Consider the following 19,710-nt stretch of genomic DNA (forward strand, 5'->3'; position numbering starts at 1 on the left):
CCCTCATAATGTCCCTCTTAATATACTTCTCCCTCATAATAATGTCCCTCTTAATATCCTTCTCCCTCATAATAATGTCCCTCTTAATATCCTTCTCCCTCATAATAATGTCCCTCTTAATATACTTCTCCCTCACAATCATGTCCCTCTTAATATCCTTCTCCCTCATAATTATGTCCCTCTTAATATACTTCTCCCTCATAATAATGTCCCCCTTAATATCCTTCTCCCTCATAATAATGTCCCTCTTAATATCCTTCTCCCTCATAATGTCCCTCTTAATATCCTTCTCCCTCACAATAATGTCCCTCTTAATATCCTTCTCCCTCACAATTATATCCCTCTTAATATCCTTCTCCCTCACAATTATATCCCTCTTAATATACTTCTCCCTCATAATAATGTCCCTCTTAATATACTTCTCCCTCATAATAATGTCCCTCTTAATATACTTCTCCCTCATAATAATGTCCCTCTTAATATACTTCTCCCTCATAATAATGTCCCTCTTAATATCCTTAATATCCTTCTCCCTCTCCCCGAGAGGAGACCCACCAGAGCCCGGCAGGCGAAGGCGAGGCCGGAAGGGACGTCAGAGGGGAGGAGGAGGAGGAGCGGCCCGCCTTCCTTTCCTGTCCTCTCTAGGAAGCCAGCTCGGCGCCCCTTAACCCTTCTCTCTCCCTGCCGAGGAGCCCGGGGCGTCGCGCAGGCGCAGAGCTGCCCCTTCGGGGGGGGGGGCAGGGAAGAAGCAGGACCCAGAACCCGGGACTGGGCGCGTGTGCGTGTGAAGTCTCTTGGGCTTGGCGCTTGCTGGTCATTTTCTGACAGGAATTTTTTCTCTTTTTAATCAAAGAACTTCACTCCTTTATTAAACTGGTTGTTCTGTGTCTCTGGGTACGTTTCTGTGTGGGTTTTCACTTCGTGTCACGGCTCTTTCCCCCCCGGCACCCTTGGGCCCGGCCTTCAGGGTTGTCGTTTTGAGACCCCACTTCCTCCCTGGGTTTCCAATTATTACTTTTCCTGGAAGGGACAGAGTATTACTGCTCCCCCTGAGTCTCCTTTGATTTCCTCTCCCAAGGTAGAGACTTCAGTTACTGTTTTCAGCCTCAATGAGCAGGAACCTCTTGGAAACATGGCTCTCAACTGATCAGCTGTTTGAGCTCATCTCACTTCCCTCCCATCTGTCCAGAGCTTGGTCACTTCGGCGACCCAGTTGGGCCTAAGTCTCTCCTGGTTTCCTTTTAATTTCACGAAAGGCTTTTTGGCTTTGTTCTGCAGTCAGTCCAAAGCGCACTTTCACTCTCTCTTTAAATGTGAGGGAATCAGAGGATTCATCCTCTCTGAGATCTGAGTATATTTCACTCTAAATTCCACATATCTGTGGGCGTAAGTACAGCACCCAGTTTTCCTCATGAATGTTTAAGTCTGCCAGTCCGCTCAAAACTAAATAGGATCTGTGTGGGTTTTAACTTCCTATCCCACCTCTGCCCCCAATTAATATGCGATGACGCAAGGGCTCTTCCCCCCCCCCCCCCGCACCCTTGGACCCGTCTTCTCTCCTAAATATAGTGCACCCACCTCACAGGACACAATTTCCACAAATGCCCTCCAACTACCTCAGATTATCTTGTGGGGGACTTGCGTGAGGTAAAACTCACTAATTGGGAGTCTCAGACAAGATTTCTTCAAATAAATATTAACGATTTTATTTAACAAGGAGGTTTATAACACGAGTGGATAAAACTTAGGATACCTCAGTTTACAATGTTATTTCTCTTCAAGGTTTTCTCACTTGTTTCACACATAATACTTTGGCTCTTTCTGCCAGTTACCCTACTCCCAAGGTACTCCAAGCCAAAGACCCAAGGGATCTCTGGTTGGTGAGTCTTCTCTTTCTAGAAGGATCTCTCCCCTCCTGACTGGGATGAGAGCTCAGCAGCCGGTCTCTTTCCAGCTCCTCCTTCTCCTGACTCAGCCTCCCAGTTCATTCCTGGCCTGATTTACTCTCCCCGGGACACCACACACTGTCCTTCCCACTAAGCTCAGAGACTCCTTTCTCTAGCTGGTGATCTTTTCCTCAGAGTGGATGTTTCCACCCAGAACCAGCTCCTCTCACTCCCCATCTTCCCCACCTCCCTCCAAAGCTCCTAGCCATGGGGGGAACTGGGCCCAGGTCTCCCTCCTCCAGCTCCAGGGCTCTTAGTCTCTCCGCTAGACCACATGGGGCGTCTTTGGGTGTAGGATATTCTCCTAGGTGCCCCAACCTGCCACTTCCCCTGAGCTTATTGCAGCCTGATGGCAACAAACAGGCGTGCGTGTCCTGCTTGTCGGCAAGTAAAGCAACACCCCTCCCTGGTCGAGATGGAGGGACTCGCCTCTGGAATGGTGGAAATGACCATCCAGCCATGTAGCTGGTCAGGGGCCCAGGCCCCTCCTGAATCTTCTTCTGAGGGTCTCAGGATGGGTGATGAATTTCGGGGAATTGGATTGGCAGGCAGTGCCCCTCTGCATTTATCCCTGCCCTGCCCCAGCGCATCATGGCACTCGGAAGCCACTCCTGAGAGGACCAGTTCTCCTCCCCAGCCTTCCTTTGATTCCATGGGCCTTTCAGAGTCTCTCTAGGACACCTGGCTCACAACAAGGCCAGCTTGTCTTCCCACTGTTCCTGTAAGTGAGGAGAAAATGCTTGTGCTGAGAAGGGTGTGAAGTGAAGAGAGATTCATATCTGAAGTGTTCTGAAAGGGACTTCACTGCCCTCAAACATCCCCCCTATTGGATGGAAGGAGTTTGGGGTGGGCTTGACAAAACCTTGTATAGTTGAAGGGAAAGGGGACAAGAATGGTCCCTCCTACAAGACGGAAACCACCACTGCTTGTGGACGCTTGCGATGGGTGAAGCTGTCCATTTCCATTTCTTGGTTTTGCAATGCGATTTATCATTTAATGCTCTTTGCATTTAAAAAGGAGGACCATAGATTTACAGTGTTTGCTTCTGACCAGCTCGGCCTTTCTCTCCTGCCCCCTCAGGGCTTGAAGGGATGTTTCAACATGAGCAGGAGGAGGGCAGCGCCATCCATGTTGTGCATTGGGCTTTTGTACATCAGCCCAAGGGGAGGTTCCAGCGCTTGGTCTGGAGGCTGCGCAATTGCATCCGGAAGGAAGATGATCCATGCAACTTCCTGCGCTGCAGGCCAGATAGGCTAGGCATATGGGGCGGGCGGGCAGGGCAAGATGACGACTATTTCGTGACTTTCAAGAATAGGAATTTTCCACACCTTTGTCGACAGAATTCTCTGCCATACCTATTCACCACTTGGGTTAATACATCAAGACTCAGTAAGTGGTGAGTAGGTATAAAATATACTTCTAAAGGCAAAGGAAACAGCAAAACACAGAGAAATGTAAACAATGTAAACGTGGTCACTTCCAGAGTTAAGTATGATGAAAGAAACAGACGTAATACTTACCTAATGTCCCACGGCAGAAGGAATGGCCCACATGGGAAAGAGGCAACCCAGACCCCCAATAGTCAAAGAGTCTTTCTGATAATGGCCAACCGGCATGGAAAGACTTCAGGGCTAGGAGGTCCCTGGAGGAGCCCTGCTTCCTCTCTCTCCCATTCAGGCAGCTGGACGGAACTGTTAGTTTCGGTTTGCCACTGAGCAGTGCTTTGGAGTCACAAGACTCTGTCTACATTCCACACATTCCATACTCACGGGATGTATTTTTCTGTCTGCGTAGCTAGATAATAAAACTCCTAGCAATGTAGCCCAAACCTCTCGTCTCTTCCCTGTGCTGGAAACTCTGCTGAATGGGGAATGTGCCTGGAGCCTTATCAGAGGCTCAGGTCGTCAATCACGTTGAGGCGATTCCGGAAGATGAGCTTTATCAGCTCGGTCGAACGGAGATCCCCAGAGGAACTACCAGGGAAGAAGTTCCCTTGAACTCAGTGCAATGAGTTCTTTTTTTTATATATAATGATATTTATTAAAACAAATTTTAAACAAATTATAAACATAAAACACATAAAACAGATAGAATTGCGAATATAATAAAAGGAAAATACAAAGCAAAACAAAAAGACAGTTAACAAAGAAATAAAAAGATCATACCAAACACCAATGAAACCACCCAGAAAAGAGTACAAAGAAAGGTTATATCTCCATATATTGTAATTTACTCACTAATTTCTTGACCTCCTCACACCTCCCTTTCTGTATTCCAGTTCAAATATTTAAATCAGCAAATCCTTACCCTCTGTCGTTTACTTTTGCTCAACATCTTAAACTATAATAGAAATATAATTTCCGTCATTATCGATCCAAATTTACATATTCTTATTAATCTTGTTACTAACACCACTTATTTTCAGTCCAACGTCCTTTTAACATTCCTTAATTTTACAGTATTTCTGTAGATAGTCTTTACATTTTTTCCAATATTCTTCCACTGACTCTTCTCCCTGGTCTCAGATTCTGCCAGTCATTTCTGCCAATTCCATATAGTCGATCACCTTCGTCTGCCATTCTTCCAGGGTGGGTAAATCTTGTGTCTTCCAGTACTTTGCGATAAGTGTTCTTGCTGCTGTTGTTGCATACAAAAAGAAAGTTCTATCCTTCTTTGGCACCAATTGGCCGACAATGCCCAAGAGGAAGGCCTCTGGTTTCTTCGGGAAGGTATATTTAAATACCTTTTTCAGTTCATTATATATCATTTCCCAGAAGGCCTTGATCTTCGGGCACGTCCACCAAAGGTGAAAGAATGTACCTTCAGTTTCTTTACATTTCCAGCATCTATTATCGGGCAAATGGTAGATTTTTGCAAGCTTGACTGGGGTCATGTACCACCTATAAATCAATAAAACAATAAAACAACAATACAATATACAAAGAATAAATCATTTTCATAATATTCTCTCTCAAGGCATTACATGCCGTGAATTTCATACCTGTGGTCCACAACTGTTCCCAGTCAGCAAACATAATATTATGTCCAACATCTTGTGCCAATTTAATCATTGCAGATTTCACCGTTTCATCCTGAGTATTCCATTTCAACAGCAAGTTATATATTCTTGACAAATTCTTAGTTTTGGGTTCTAACAGTTCTATTTCTAGTTTGGATTTTTCCACCTGGAAGCCAATTTTCTTATCCAAATTATATGTCTCCATTATCTGATAATAATGAAGCCAATCTCTCACTTTGTTTTTTAATTTCTCGAAACTCTGCAATTTCAATTTGTCTCCTTCTTGTTCCAAAATTTCCCAATATTTCGGCCATTTGGCCTGGATTCTTTTTCTGCACATTTATCATCTTCATGTCTTGTACTTGATGTAACTTTATTTCTTTCAGAATCTCTTGTGAATTTGGTTTGGCTCTCAATTTGTTTTCTCCCTCTTATTTTTTCCAATATTTTTTCCTTCTTCTCATTTTGGGCTCTCTTCTTTAGGGAGTTCTGTTGAATAAAAAAACCCCTCATAACTGCTTTACTTGCATCCCAGATTACTCTTTTTTCTACAGTGGTTTTCAAATTTATCTCAAAATAGTCTCTCAAAGTTTTTTGGAAATAAAAAAATTCCTTCCAGGAGCACCTTAAAGACCAACTAAGTTAGTTCTTGGTATGAGCTTTCGTGTGCATGCACACTTCTTCAGATACCACAAGTATCTGAATACCAAAGTTTTTTGGGCCTTCCTAATCACCTCTTGATCTCTAAACAAGGCGTCATTCATCCTCCATCTGAAGGAACCAATTGGTGTTAATTTCATCTCCATTTTCATGGCATTATGGTCGGAGCACGTCTTAGGGCAGATCTCTACCTTTCGAATCTTAGGTGCCAGTCCTCTAGTTATCCAAATTTGGTCAATTCTTGTCCATGTCTTTTGAGCTTCAGAAAAGAAGGTTCCCTCTCTTGCCAGGGGATGCCTAATTCTCCAAATGTCAGTCAAGCCCATATTGTCAGCCATTTCAAACCAAGTTTTTGGTAGTCTGCTATCTTTCGTAACTACCAGTCTCTGTGACTTATCCATATTTGTGGATACCACACCATTCATATCTCCCATTAAGATGATGTTATAGTCCATGTAGTCCAACAATGTCTCATGCAGCTTTTTATAAAATTCGGATTTCCCCTCATTCGGCGCATATAATCCAATTACTAAAAAATTTTCTCCTTGCGTTTGAATTTCAATTGCAATAAATCTGCCTTGGTCATCTTTAAAAATAAATTTCGGTGAAAGGCTCTCCTTTGCATAAATAATAACTCCTCGCTTTTTAACCTTGTCTGATGAGATAAATTCTTGACCAAGTCTCTTATTAATCAATACTTTCCTGTGTAGCCTTATCACGTGTGTTTCCTGTAGGCAAATTAAGTCCAAATGTTCTTTTTTCAACAAATAAAAAACTTTTTTTTCTTTTATCCGGGGAATTTAGACCATGAATATTCCAGCTTAGTAGTTGCAAAGACATGTTGTACCTAAGTTACTTTCCTCCAACTGCTCCCAATAATTCCTCTTCTTCTGTCGGTGGTATCACTTTCTGTGATTTGTCCAGTTCCAAACATGATATTGCCTTATCTATTGCAGCTAGTCGTGAGGCTCCTGGATCTCCTTCCACTCCTTTTTGCAGGTCTTCTTCGTAATCTTTCAGAAATTTCTCTTTCTCGTCAATCGATCTTATTTTAAACTTTTTACCTTTAAAAGTGAAGGATAGGCCTTGGGGGAATTCCCACCTAAATATGATTCTGTTTCCTTTCAGCAGTGTCACCAGATCAGTATAGTTGGACCTGAGGTCTAGAAGTTGTTTCGGGATATCCTTGAATATCTCTACTCTTGAATCCTGGATTGTCAAAGTATTCTGATAGTGCAGGTTCAATATCTTGTCTCTTTCCTCTTTGGATCGAAAAGTGATCAAGCAATCTCTCACTCTGTTCTTCCTTGCTTCTCTTCCAAGTCTGAAGGCCTTTAATATTTTATACAGGTTTCTCCCCTGTATGAATTCTGTGATGGGAAGTGAAACTGTCCTTTCGACTAAAGCTTTTTCCACATTCCAAGCACTGACGGGGTTTCTTCTCAATGGGATTTCTTTGATTTGAAGTGGAATGGGAGTTCTGACTTAAGCTCTCTCCATACTCTGAATATGACTTCCCCACTGTTTGGCTTTTGTCGTGGTCTCCCTCATTCCCCTTCTCCAATTGATCATCACCTGCAACTAAGTGACAAACAGATTAGAGCCTCAGGAAGCAATGGAGTCCCAAATTATGCAGCAGTGCTAATTAAAGCTTGTGACAGGGAAAGAACTGAAGGGAGTTAGATGTGAGGTCTTCCTCCAGGGTTCACTGCCTGAGGTTCTAAAAGCCTGGTTATTTTCTGGGACAGATTTTGTTTGGCCCAATCATGGGATCTGAGCCATCTCCAATGTTACTCGTCTCTTTAGTCAGCTAAGGACAGATTAAAGAACAGAAACAAAACCTCTGACAGAAGCCACTTCAACTTCCCGAATCACTTTGAAGCTACATTTAAGATGCTTGGCAGGGGGTTGGACTCGATGGCCCTTGTGGCCTATTCTATGATTCTATGATTCTAAGAAGGCCTGGGCAGTTTAGAGGAGCCTGAAAAAAATATTGGGGGGGGGGTCTTATCTGCCCTGGAGGATCTTCAGCTGTGCATTTCCCCCCCTGCTCAGCACCTTGCACCTCTGGCGACCCTGCCCCTATGAGGGGATGAGGGGCTGCTGAGCAATGGAGTCTGAGGGAGAAGGAGAGCGGTCAGCCCTTCTCCTCCTCCTCCTCCTCCTCCTCCTCCTCCTCTGCATCTGGCCAGAGCCATGGCTGCTTTCCTGAGGCCTTTCCTCTGCTTCTGCCCCAGTGAAGGTTCCTTGATAGGAGGCTGTGGGGGCTGCAGACAGGCCAGCCCTTCAAGAGCAAAAGGGGGCCATCTTGGAGGGGGGTAGGCATAATATAAAGCTTTACTGAGAGAGTCCGAGATCCCCCGATTCTCCTCCATGACTTCCTTATGGAGGGCTCTCTGGTCAGGATCCAGCAATGCCCATTCCATGTCTGTGAAATGGACAGCTACATCTTCAAAGCACACTGGACCCTAAAAGAAAAAGGTTGTCCTCTTAGATAACATAAAGGTGAACTGTTACACTTTGTTGTTTTCTGCCTCTTAATTGGTGTTCAGTATTAATTGGATTCTTTTCCTGCACATTTTATGGATGCATATTTTGATGTGTTAATGGAATTATTCATTGTGTATTTTAATGAAGGGCATTAAGAAACTGGTGTTCTTCAAATCATTCTTCTAATCCTGTGCACAAACATTCCCGTTTGCCACATGGAAGGATCCCTTCTTCTGTCCCTCTGTGCTGTTCTTGCCGGGTGGGGAGTGTTGGGATCCCAGAATGCTGTGTGAGATAGTAAGTCTGCAGGCTTGTGTCTGCTAGCTGATGCAACTGGCTGATGCAGTCTCTGCTCCACATTCCCTCACCCAGTTCTCCATCTCCAGAGGAAGGACAGCCAGGAACTGCTCCAAGATCACCAGGTCCAGCATCTCAGCTTTCGTGTGCCTTTCTGGCTTCAGCCACTGGTGGCAAAAGTGGTAGAGTTGGCTGCAAGCCTCTCGGGATCCTTTGGCCTCCTGGTAGCAGAACTGACTGAGCTGCAGGACTTCCGGGTTGGCGCCATCGGTAATGGCGGACTCCCTCTGACTTGGAGGGACCAGCTCTGCGGGAATCAGGTCTGGACCGCTACGGCGAAGCGGGGACCCTTCAAAAATCACAGGCGGGTGAAGCCTGTAAGTGTGGGACTCAGCGGGCACCTTTCGCGCCCCCCCAATTCCCAAAGGGACCCAACTACGGGCTCCGGAGCGAAGCGGGGTGAGTGGCGCGGTGCTGTGAGTCAACTGCTTCTTCCGCGGAGCAAAGCCACACAGCCGTTACCGGAGAGCACTGACTTCTTCCTGTGACAATTCGACTACAAAAAGCAACTACCCGTGAGTAGGACAAATTGGGGGCGAAAAGGAAGGAAAAAAGGTTTAATTCAGCACCGAAGCGGGGAGGCATAAACAGGAAGTCTGCCTTCCGTTTCTTGTAAACAGACTAAAGCAAAGAAGCTGTAAGCTAAAGACCTGGAAAGTCGATCAGGAAGGACTACAATTCTAACGTCAAAATAAGTGATTTCCCCCCTTGGCTGCAGGAGAGGAGGGGGGAAAAGGTTTGAACTATATTTTCCTGTAAAAGAGAGGGAGGGAAATAAGAATCCACTGCAAAGAAAGATTTTTGAAAGATCACGGAGAAGACTTGCAGAAAGAATCTGGAGAAGAGCTAAGCGCATTGGACAGAGAACCGACAGAAGACCAAAACAAAAAGTATTGGACAAAGGACTATTAAAAAGAGGAATACTAGATATAGCTACATTACCCTTTGGATTGGACTCCTCAGAGAAAGTGACAATAACACCACCGACAGAACAAGAACAAACACTTGGTGCAGTTGGAGGAAAAGCAGAGTAACTACATCATGGCTTTGCAACTATTAAGCTGGAATACTAATGGTCTGAACTCCCCTCAAAAAAGTTAAAGAATCTTTCATTTATTAAAAAAGGAACAATTGGACTTGATTTGCTTACAGGAAACACACGTGGTAAGGCTACATAGAAAAGTATTGATTAACAAAAGACTGGGTCAAGAGTTTATTTCATCGGACAAAGTTAAAAAAGGGGGAGTAGCGATTTACGCAAAGGAGAGCCTATCACCGAAATTTATATTTAAAGATGACCAAGGAAGATTTGTGGCAATTGAAATTCAACTACAAGGAGAGAAATTCTTGATAGTAGGAGTTTATGCACCAAATGAGGGGAAATCAGATTTTTTAAAAAAGTTGCATGAGACTCTGATGGACTATTTGGATTACAATGTGATCATGATGGGGGATATGAATGGAGTGGTATCTACAAATATGGACAAGGCACAGAGACAGGTAGTTACTAAGGACGGCAGACTACCGAAAACCTTTTTTTGAGATGACTGACAATTTGGATTTAGTTGATATCTGGAGAACAAAGAACCCCTTGGGTAGAGAGGGAACTTTCTTTTCTGAAGCCAAAATGACATGGACAAGAACTGACCAAATTTGGGTAACTAGAGGACTGGCTCCAAAGACAAGTGGAAATTTGCCCTAAAACTTGCTCCGACCATAATGCTGTAAAGATGGAGATGAAACTAACACCAATTGGCTCTTTCAGATGGAGGATGAATGACACCTTGTTTAGGGATGAAGAAGTGATTAAGAAGGCCCAAAAAACCTTGAGAGATTATTTCGAGATTAATATGAATACTACTGTTGAAAAAAGAGTAATCTGGGATGCAAGTAAAGCAGTTATGAGAGGGTTCTTGATACAACAGAATGCAATAAAGAAGAGAACTCAAAACGAGAAGAAAGATAAAATTCTGGAGAAAATAAAGGAAGGTGAGAAGAAATTGAGAGTAAAACCAAAGTCGCAAGAGATTTTGAGAGAAATAAAGGTATATCAAGTACAATATATGAAAATGATGAATCAGGAAATAGAATGGAAAATTAAACAGATGAGACAAAAGACATTTGAGTCGGCTAATAAATGTGGGAAATTGCTGGCCTGGCAAATGAAAAAAAAGACAAAAACTTAATACTGTTACAAATTTGGAAGTGGAAGGAAAGAATATACAGAACCCAGTGGAGATTAGAAATTGTTTCCAGAGGTACTTTAAACAACTATATACACAAGGGCCACAGAAAGAAATTGACATAGATCGATTTTTGAAAATAAATGGACTACAAAAAAATCTCTCAAGAAAACAAGCTAATGTTGAATTATAAAATAACTGAACAGGAGGTAGAAGGTGCCATCCAGAATATGCAATTGGGTAAATCTCCAGGACCGGATGGCTTAACTTCAAGATACTATAGATCTCTGAAAAGTTGGATAATACAACCACTAAAGGAAGTCTGTAATGAAATTTTGGAAGGGAAAAAAGCACCAGAGTCATGGAAGGAGACGTATATTACACTTATACCGAAAATTGAGTCTGAGAAGACACAGCTTAAGAATTACCGCCCCATATCTCTGCTTAATGTGGATTATAAAATTTTTGCAGATATTTTGGCTAAAAGATTTAAAAAAGTATTAGTGGAAGAGATACATAAAGATCAAGCAGGCTTTCTCCCGGGTAGACACTTGTCTGATATGAGAAACATAATCAATATTTTGGAGAAATTACAAGTGAACATTAATACCAAGGCAGTTTTGATATTTGTGGACGCGGAGAAAGCTTTTGACAACATTTCCTGGAGTTTCATGAAGAAGAACCTACAGGGGATGGGGGTTGGTCAAGGTTTTGGAAATGGTGTGAAATATATTCTGAACAAAAGGCCAAACTAATTGTTAACAATGTGGTGAAGGAGGAATTTAAGATAGAGAAAGGGACACAACAAGGTTGCCCAATTTTCCCATTGCTTTTTATATCGGTCTTGGAGGTTCTTTTAAATATGATTAGAAGGGACCAATTGGTTAAGGGTATACAAGTCGGAGCTAAACAGTATAAATTGAAAGCATTTGCAGATGACTTAGTATTGACATTACAGGAGCCAGAATCTAGTACTAAAAGAGTAATAGAACTGATTCAAGAATTTGGTCAGGTTGCAGGATTTAAGTTGAATAAGTTAAAAACTAAGGTTTTAGAGAAAAATCTAACAGCGATTGAGAGAGGTTTCAGAAGGAGACAGGATTAACACTGGTTAAGAAAGTGAAATATTTAGGGGTTAACATGACTGCTAAAAATGTGAATTTATTTAAGGATAACTATGAAAAATGTTGGACTGAAGTGAAAAAAGACTTAGAAATATGGTCAAATTTGAAGCTTTCACTGCTAGGCCGTATCGCTGCGATAAAGATGAATGTATTGCCAAGAATGTTGTTTTTGTTTCAAACACTGCAAATTTTGGACAAAATGGACTGTTTCAAGAAGTGGCAGAGAGATATTTCCAGATTTGTCTGGCAGGGCAAGAAGCCCAGAATAAAATTCAAAATACTAACGGATGCAAAAGAAAGAGGTGGATTTGCCCTGCCAGACCTTAAACTTTACTATGAATCAGCCGCATTTTGCTGGCTGAGAGAATGGCTGCTTCTTGAAAACACAGACATTTTGGATTTAGAAGGTTTTAACAATGTATTTGGGTGGCATGCATATTTGTGGTATGATAAGGTCAAAGCACATAAAGCATTTAAAAACCATATTGTCCGGAAAGCATTGTTTAATGTCTGGACAAGATATAAGGACCTACTTGAAAATAAAACCCCAAGGTGGTTGTCACCAATGGAAGCAAAGGCTCAGAAAAAGGTCAATATGGAGGCCAAATGGCCGAAATATTGGGAAGTTCTGGAACAAGAGTGAGATATATTGAAATTGCAGAGCTTTGAAAAACTACAAAATAAAGTGCGAAATTGGCTTCATTATTATCAAATAATGGAGACATACAATCTGGACAAGAAAATTGGCTTCCAGGTGGAAAAATCAAAACTGGAAACAGAACTGTTAGATCCTAAAGTTAAGAATTTGTCAAGAATGTATAACTTGCTGTTGAAATGGAATACTCAAGATGAAACAGTGAAATCTGTTATGATTAAATGGGCACAAGATGTTGGACATAACATTATGATGGCTGGCTGGGAACAGTTATGGACCACAGGAATGAAATTTACGGCATGTAATGCCTTAAAAGAGAATTTAATGAAAATGATCTGCAGGTGGTACATGACACCAGTCAAGCTTGCAAAAATTTACCATTTGCCCGATAATAAATGTTGGAAATGTAAAGAAACTGAAGGTACATTCTTTCACCTTTGGTGGGCATGCCCAAGGATTAAGGCTTTCTGGGAGATGATCTATAATAAAATGAAAAAGGTATTCAAATATACCTTCCTGAAGAAACCAGAGGCCTTTCTCCTGGGCATAGTCAGCCAATTGGTGCCAAAGGATAGAACTTTCTTTATGTATGACACAACGGCAGCAAGAATACTTATTGCAAAGTACTGGAAGACACAAGATCTACCCACCCTGGAAGAATGGCAGATGAAGCTGATGGACTACATGGAATTGGCGGAAATGACTGGCAGAATCCGAGACCAGGGAAAAGAGTCGGTGGAAGAAGATTGGAAGAAATTTAAAGACTATTTACAGAAATACTGTAAAATTAATGAATGTTAGAATGATGTCGGAATGAAGCTAAGGGGTTTTTAGTAGCAATGTTATAAGGAGTATGTAAAAATGGACTGTTAACAGATGAGAATATACAGTTATTACATATTAAGACAAAGGACTAAGATAAAAACAAAGAGGGAAAGGATTTGCTGAATTAACTTACTGAACTGGAATACAAAAAGGGGAGGTGTGAGGAGGTCAGGGAAACAAGTGAATGAAAGACAAGATATGGAAAGATTGATTTGTTTTTAATTGTTTTTACTTTTTTGTATTTTGTATTCTCTTTTTTATTCTTTTTTATTATTGTAACTTTTTTTTGAAACTTTAATAAATATCTTATAAAAATAATAATAATAAAGAAATGACTGAGCTGCTGGCTCTGCACCTCTGAGCAAGGGGTGTCCTCCTGACCCAAGTTCTTCCTCACAGTGTTTTCCCAGAATCCCCCACTGTTCCCAGGGCATGGGCTCTTCCTGCTTCAGGGCCAGCTGAGTCTTGCTCATCCATCTCTGTTCCCAGGAGATCGGAAGGAGTCCCTAGGTCTTCTGCCAAGTTCTGCCTGGCCTACTGAGAGGTGCCAGAGAATCCTTCAAAGTGTTAACAGAGAAATCTGAGGGCTCCCTTGGACAAAAAACAAGGACCCCAGCCAGGAATACCAGAGCAAAACAGCAGCCAGTAGGCTTGGTCTTTATTGAAGACTGTCGCTACAGGACTCCCACCTGCCACAAGGTGGAACAAGATGGAAGCCCCGAACAAAAGAGCCCCCAAACTTTTATTAGCTGCTAATCCTCATGTTGGGACACGGGTGGCGCTGTGGGTAAAAGCCTCAGCGCCTAGGGCTTGCCGATCGAAAGGTTGGCGGTTCGAATCCCCGCGGCGGGGTGCGCTCCTGCTGCTCGGTCCCAGCGCCTGCCAACCTAGCAGTTCGAAAGCACCCCCGGGTGCAAGTAGATAAATAAAGGTAAAGGTACCCCTGCCCGAACGGGCCAGTCTTGACAGACTCTGGGGTTTGTGCGCCCATCTCACATCTAGAGGCCGGGAGCCAGCGCTGTCCAGAGACACTTCCGGGTCACATGGCCAGCGTGACAACGCTGCTCTGGCGAGCCAGAGCCGCACACGGAACGCCGTTTACCTTCCCGCTGGTAAGCGGTACCTATTTATCTACTTGCCCCCGGAGGTGCTTTCGAACTGCTAGGTTGGCAGGCGCTGGGACCGAGCAGCGGGAGCGCACCCCGCCGCGGGGATTCGAACCGCCGACCTTTCGATCGGCAAGCCCTAGGCGCTGAGGCTTTAGCCCACAGCGCCACCCGCGTCCCTTAGTAGATAAATAGGGACCGCTTACTAGCAGGAAGGTAAATGGCGTTTCCGTGTGCGGCTCTGGCTTGCCAGAGCAGCGATGTCACGCTGGCCACGTGACCCGGAAGTGTCTCCGGACAGCGCTGGCCCCCGGCCTCTTGAGTGAGATGGGCGCACAACCCTAGAGTCTGTCAAGACTGGCCCGTATGGGCAGGGGTACCTTTACCTTTACCTTAATCCTCATGTTACGCCCCCCCCCCAACTACATCACTCATACATCATGGTTACATCATGAAAGGGGAGATCTTGTGGCAGGAATCTGAACATCCTGGACGCTGCCCCATTCCTCCCCTTGCCCTCCACCAAACACCCATCAAGTGTAACAAAAGGGACATTTACATTTCCTTGTTTCCCAGCCAAGTTAATCCCACCCTTTTGTCTTCATCTGGGTTTATTGTTTCTGGAATGGCTACCTGTCTGGCACTCAGGTATCAGGATGCCAGGGATTATCACTCAGGCAGAGGGGCTGCTGAGGAGCTGAGCTCACATGTCTATAGGAATTTCTGAAGTTTTCCCAGTGAGCCAGTACATATATTGTCAGGGAACTGACATCAGAGGAAAGGGAGGTGGTAGGGCTCCCAGAGGCTGGGAGAGAGTCAGCAGCTAAAGCAGGGACCAGCAGGGGGAGCGAGGGGTCTCTGGAGGAGGATCTCAGTAATGCTGAGAGAGACGCAGCAGCCAAGGCAGGAACTAGCAGGGGAGAGGAAGGGGTGAGAGACACGTCCAGCGAAAACAGCGGGGAGGTGTCAGAAGCAACCGTAGGGAGACCCATGCTTCGCCGGAAGCTGCCACGTCGTGAGTCCAGGAGACGCGTTTCCGTTAAGGAGCTTCTTTGCTGGAAGCGCTTCCGCAGGCAGCCACTGTCAGACTCTACTAGTGACTAGAGCAGACATGTCTGAGGAGCTCTGTCACACACAGAGGTTTGTGGAGCCGCACAAACTCTGAGGGAGCACAATTTTAAGCACAAGCAGCTAATCATCCCATTACAGCAGTCTGACAGTCTCTGTACGCTGCCTGTGCAGGAGAAAGCATCATGAGCGACCCAGCCGGAGCCGGAGCCGGAGGAGCAGGGGGTGGAGCTGGTCCAAGCTTGGAAGAAAGATACCGAGCATTGGAGGTCCAACTTGCGCTGCAGACGGCGAGGCTCGAGGAAAGAAGGGCTCAGGATGCAGACAAGAAGGGGAGAACCACGCAGTGCCCCAGAAAGGTACCAGGATTGGTGCAGAAGTTTGGGGGGGACCCCAAGGATTACCATGCCTTTAGGACAGAGATGCAATATGCCCTTAATGTGCAGTTTGATGAGTTCCCTGATGAGGAATCGCAAGTTGCTTTCGTAATTGGGCATCTTGAGAAGGGGGCGCGGGACTGGGTTCGACCCCTGATGGCAACGCACAATGACATCCTAAAGGACACTATGAAGTTCTTTCGTGCAATGGATATCATGTTTTCCAGCGATATTGAGGAAGGGGTGGTGCGCAGACAGCTAATGGCTTGCAAGCAGGGAAGCCGATCTGTCCGTGAGTACTGGACTGAATTTACCATGCTGATTCACAGATTGGGGTGGGATTTATCGGCGGCACCATTTCAGATGCTATTTGAAGAAGGTCTTTCTTCGGCTGTGAAAGACGAGCTGTCCCGGAGCCCCAGGGCGGTGTCTATGGATCAGCTGACCAAATCTGCGCTGACCATTGGAGCGCGCCAGGAGGCAAGAGCCTTGGAGAGGCGGGAAGGGAGAGGGGAACGTTGGAAGGAGTTCCGCATTCCAGACATTCCTGAGCCAGCTTTCCCGCCGGCAGAGCCGTTGGAAATCGGAACAGCGCGCGCGCGCGCAGTTTCAAAGCCCAGTGAGGGGGCTAAGAAGGAGGGAAAAGGAGCCCGGAAATGCTATCTCTGCCAACAGCCAGGCCACTTTGCCAGAGTCTGCCCCCAGAGGAAGGAATGGCAAGGGATGGTGGGAGCTGTTGAGGGGGGAGAGCAGGGAGAAACGGAGCAGGTAAAAGCCAACGCCTGGTTGCCAACGTCAGGGCACTGCAGCCAGGCCAAAGAGCAGTGAAAGTGCCCGTGCCAGAAGCTCCTCGACCTGCTCTAGTGATTGAAGTGTCGCTAGAGCTGCAAAATGGACACCCCCTAAAAATAAAGGCGCTGTTGGACTCAGGCAGCTCCTGCAATTTTATGAGCAAGGAGTTTGCTGCTGAACACCAGATACAGACGATCCCTTTAAGCAACCCCCTTCAGGTGACCACGATCGATGGCAGGGAACTGTTGGGAGGAGGAGTCAGCTTGCAGACCGTCCCAATGATAATGAGGGTGGCAAGGCACACAGAACTGATAGCGTTTAATGTGGCCACCTTGGGAGGCGCTCCCATTATTTTGGGAATGAGCTGGCTAGCCCTACATGATCCGCTGGTGGGCTGGCATCAAAGAGTGGTTTCCTTCGGTTCAGCACATTGCTTAGAACACTGCAGGGGGGAAAAGGGTTCAGCAGGGGCCCAAGCCACCCTGGCAGGGACGGAAGTAATGGAGAAGGTGAAGGTGCCACCACAGTATGCAGATCTCAGCGACGTGTTCAGCGAGAAGGAAGCTGACCAACTACCCCCGCATAGGCCCTTTGATTGCCAGATCAATTTACTCCCTGGAGCACAGCTTCCTGTAGGCAAGTTGTATGCCATGTCAGACAGGGAAATGCAGGAGTTGCGAGAGTTCATTGACAAGAACCTGAAGAGAGGCTTCATCAGAGAGTCCAAGGCAGCGGGGGGTAGCCCAGTGTTTTTTGTGGATAAAAAGCACACGGACAAGCCGAGACTTGTATGTGATTTCAGGCGGTTAAATGCAGTGACAGAGCCGGCGGCTTTTCCTATGCCCAGGATTGATGATATTTTGACCAGGGTGCGGAAGGGAAAGATTTTTACAAAGCTGGACCTAAGGGGGGCGTACAACCTGATACGTATAAGGAAAGGGGATGAATGGAAAACCACCATGTTCACCCCTTTGGGGGCATTTGAATACCTCGTGATGCCTTTTGGATTACAAACAGGCTCCGCGTGTTTTCAATCGTTCATGAACCACGTACTGGGGCCTTTGCTCTACAAGAATTGCGTGGCCTTCCTAGATGATGTGTTGGTGTATTCGGAGAATGAGGAGCAACATGTGAGAGACGTCAGAGAAGTGTTGAGCAGGCTGCAAGCCAACAGGCTGTGGGTGAAACTGGAGAAGTGTCAGTTTCATACCAAGGAGGTGGAATTCCTGGGGTACCGCTTGTCAGACAAGGGGTTGGCCATGGACCCCGGCAAGGTTCAAGCAGTGCTGGAATGGAAAACACCCAAAACCAAGAAGGATGTGCAAAGGTTCCTAGGGTTTGGAAACTTTTATCGTAAGTTCATCCGAAACTTCGCCCACCTGACGGCGCCCATCACGGACTGTCTCAGCAGTAAAAAGAAGTTTGTTTGGACGGCGGAGGCGGAGCGAGCGTTTGAGGAACTGAAAAGGGCCTTCGCCTCTGAAGAACAACTTCTGCATGTGGATTTACAAAAAAAGCTGAGGGTCGAAACAGACGCATCTGACAGAGCCATAGGGGCGGTGCTTCTTCTGCAGCCGGGGAAGGAGGAGTCAGAGTGGCAACCGTGTGCCTTCTTTTCGCGAAAGCTGAACAAATCCGAGAGGAACTACACGGTGTACGACCGGGAACTTCTTGCGATTCATGAGGCTTTCCGGAGATGGAGGCACCTGCTAATTGGTGCACAACATAAGGTGCAAGTGTGCACGGACCATAAGAATCTAGAGTATTGGAGAACTGCGCGAGTGCTCAACCAACGGCAGTTGAGATGGGCCCAGGAGTTCTCCAAATTTAACTTTGAGATTTGTTACGTGCCAGGCCCAGAGAACGTTAGGGCGGACGCTCTCTCACGCAAACCTGAATATTTGGAAGGGGAGGGAGCACCCGAAGAGACCCATGTCATTCCAGAGGACCGCTGGGTGTGTGGGGCGGCATTGGTGGGGCAAAGGGAACTGGTAGAGGGTACGGTGCAGGATGAATACGCCCAGGACAAACTCAGGGGTCTCAGGAGGGAGGGAGACAAACCCGGGGGTTTTGAGGAGAGAAACGGGGCGTTGTACTACAAGGGAGCGTTATATATACCTGAAGGGGAATTGAGGGAAAAGGTACTCAAGCAACTGCACGATAGCCCCACAGCAGGGCATTTTGGGCAACACAAAACCATGTGGCTGGTTACCAGGGAATTCTGGTGGCCCAAGGTCAGGGAAGATGTGCGGGAGTATGTGAGAGGGTGTGACCAATGCCAACGAGCCAAGGGGGAGAGGCGGGCACCGGCAGGTTTATTAGAACCACTACCCACGCCTGAAAGACCATGGGAAGCAGTGGCAATAGATTTCATGACTGATCTGCCAAGGTCCAGAGGGAAAACAGCCATCATGGTTGTGGTAGACCTGTTAACCAAGATGGCCCACTTTATAGCCTGCTCACATGCGGTCACGGCAGAAGAAACCGCTAAATTTTTGTGGAAAATGTGTTTAGGCTGCATGGCGCCCCCTTGAGGGTGGTTTCTGACAGAGGGAAACAATTTACTTCCAGGTTCTGGAGGAAGCTCATGAGCTTATTGCATGTAGAGGTGAATTTCTCAACTGCCCGTCATCCAGAAACCAACGGGCAGGCGGAAAGAGCTAATGGTGTCCTCCAGCAATATTTGAGGTGTTATGTGAATGACAGAGAGAATGATTGGGTGGAGAAGCTGGCGTTGGCAGAATTTGCCTACAACAATGCAGAGAACGTGTCCACGGGGATGAGCCCCTTTTTGGCTAATCACGGGTGTCATCCCCGAGCCTTCCCAGGGGGGGGGAGGGGAGAACTGGAGCGTTCCAGCTGCAGAACAGTTCGTTGAAGAAATGGAAGCGATCCATCGCCAGCTCCAACTTAACTTAAACAGGGCTAAGGAGGAATATAAGAGGCAGGCAGGCAAAAACAGAAGGGAAGGGGAAAGCATTAGGGTGGGGGACCAGGTGTGGCTGTCCACCCAAGGGTTACCATTCAAAGGGGTTGTAAGAAGTTAAGACCCAAAAGGCTGGGCCCATTTGAAGTCACGCAGCAGGTCAACCCAGTGGCTTTCAGACT

At 45.7% G+C, this 19,710-nt stretch overlaps 1 protein-coding gene and 1 long non-coding RNA gene across 2 annotated transcripts in view; one reads left to right on the top strand and one right to left on the bottom strand.

Moving 5' to 3' along the window:
- The window catches only part of LOC309537018, a 95,019-nt gene extending 93,075 nt beyond the window's left edge, over positions 1-1,944 (top strand). Inside the window, exon 3 of the long non-coding RNA XR_014221756.1 lies at positions 1,829-1,944. This is a non-coding gene — a long non-coding RNA (uncharacterized lncRNA). The remainder of the gene's footprint in view (positions 1-1,828) is intronic.
- The window catches only part of LOC309537566 (uncharacterized protein), a gene marked incomplete at its 3' end in the record, with an annotated part of 50,991 nt that overhangs the window by 11,512 nt on the left and 19,769 nt on the right, over positions 1-19,710 (bottom strand). The window lies entirely within an intron of this gene.

The sequence above is a fragment of the Podarcis vaucheri genome, assembly GCF_965113315.1.
Source record: "Podarcis vaucheri genome assembly, chromosome: 7".
In the NCBI taxonomy this organism is placed as follows: Eukaryota; Metazoa; Chordata; class Lepidosauria; order Squamata; family Lacertidae; genus Podarcis; species Podarcis vaucheri.